The sequence below is a fragment of the Trichechus manatus genome, unplaced genomic scaffold (assembly GCF_000243295.1).
Source record: "Trichechus manatus latirostris isolate Lorelei unplaced genomic scaffold, TriManLat1.0 scaffold00144, whole genome shotgun sequence".
Taxonomy (NCBI): Eukaryota; Metazoa; Chordata; class Mammalia; order Sirenia; family Trichechidae; genus Trichechus; species Trichechus manatus.
The window spans coordinates 2,513,961-2,515,799 of NW_004444080.1; the positions used below are offsets into that span (position 1 = coordinate 2,513,961).

General features: G+C 43.4%; 1 pseudogene; it reads left to right on the forward strand.

The window, feature by feature from the left end:
* The first annotated feature begins 289 nt into the window (after positions 1–289).
* On the forward strand, positions 290–898 carry LOC101349475 (protein CXorf40A-like; annotated as a pseudogene).
* Positions 899–1,839: the final 941 nt, after the last annotated feature.

Genomic DNA, 1,839 nt, shown 5'->3' on the forward strand with positions numbered 1-1,839 from the left:
CGGGCTTGCTGGGCACAAGAAGCCTGAGGATTGTCTTCCCCGTGGCGGCAGGCCAGGGTCTACCCAGTGTGCCCACGGGGATCCGAAGACCGCGAGATGGGTCCCTGCCCGAAGGGAGTCAGTTCTTTCAGTGTCGGTGCCTGTTTGCTCTGCCCTCCACTGGACTGTGAAGAAATTGAGACGAGTGGAAGTGTTTCTTCCTCAGGCCACAAAACAGTACATTCAGTAGTTCCCGAAGGTACAGTTCCTGAAGGTACTTATGCATTAAGTAGTTCCTGAAGGTACAGTGATGAACAAAACATTGTTCCTGCGCTTCTGGAGCTTACCTGCAACAACCAAGGAAACAACAAAACACGATACTGCAGGCCACAAGAGTCATAATAAACGACCAGATAGCTTGAGGAAGATCAAGTTTGGCTGTATCTTCTGGCAGTCCTACGTTGGTTTTTGTCTTAAACAAATCAAGATGTTGGAGACTCATTGGCATCCTCTATTAGCCAACCGCTGGGAACTGTGCCATTGCCATCATTGCACACAATTGCCATGACATTGCTGAAAAGGACTGGGAAGATGAACCCTGGCAAGACCTGCTGGAGGAGAAACTTGGAGTGACTCCTGTTCAAATTCAGATGTTCCTTCAGGAAATGGAAAGATTTGGCCCAGGAATGATGGCTGGACTTGTTAACATTGGGGAGCCTTTACAGTGTTCCAAAAACTTAACTCCTGAGGTGGTTGTAGAACTGGAAAATAAATGTGTACTGACCAACCTGGAGCAAAAGTACTCGACTGCTATTTCAAATCCAAGATGGATAATGGAACCAATACCTGGGAAGGGGGAAAGGATATATTCCAAGTAGCTATCTTAGAGCAACTAACCCCTTTGGGGCAGAAGACATGACCAGTATGGACTCCCAAGAATATCATTCCAGAGAAACAAACTAAATGTCCTTCACGATATGATGTATATAAATCATATGAAAATTAAATTGCCACTGTATTTGATAATACTATTCATTAAGTATGGTTTACGTAACACATATTTCTCTACTCAGGTTAAACGTATGGATGGCATTGCTTACATGTCTTTGGGCTCGTTGAAATATTTCAAGTCCTTTAACCTCTACCAAAAGAGGAAAAGCTGCCAGTAAATATCTTTGTGTTGCTACCAATACTGGTCCTGCTAATTTCTGAATGATTAAATAAATAATTTGATGATAAAAATGCTTGTCATGGCTCATTAAATTGATTTGATACCTCACTAATGAGTCATGACCCACATTTTGAAGGATACTTAATTAGAAGCTGTTACAGTAATCCAGATGAGAGATGATGGTCCTCATAGCTGTGGAATTGATTCCGACTCATAGCAACCCGCAGGACAGAGTATAACTGCCATATAGGATTTCCAAGGCTGTAAATCTTTATGGAAGCAGACTGCCACATCTTTCTCCCTCAGAGTGACTGGTAGGTTTGAACCACTAACCTTTCAGTTAGCAGCTGAGTGCTTTAACCACTGCACTGCCAGGGCTCCTTAGTAGCAGTGAGGATGAAAGAAATAGATGCAATATTTGTAAAGTAGAATCAACACGCTCTTAAGATTGTTTGAAGGGAACGGAGAATGAGGAGGTTTCTGGCTTGGGTAACCTAGGGTCATTCACTGGATAGGGAGCACTGGAGAAAGACATATTTTGAGGGTGAATGGATTCTGCTTTGACAATGCTGAATACGTGATGCCCAAGGACATCCAGACAGAGATGTCTAGTAAGCAGTTGGAAGTGTGAGTTGGAGTTGAGGAGAGAAATCTGGGCTGGAGGTACAGATTCATCAGCATATAGGTGG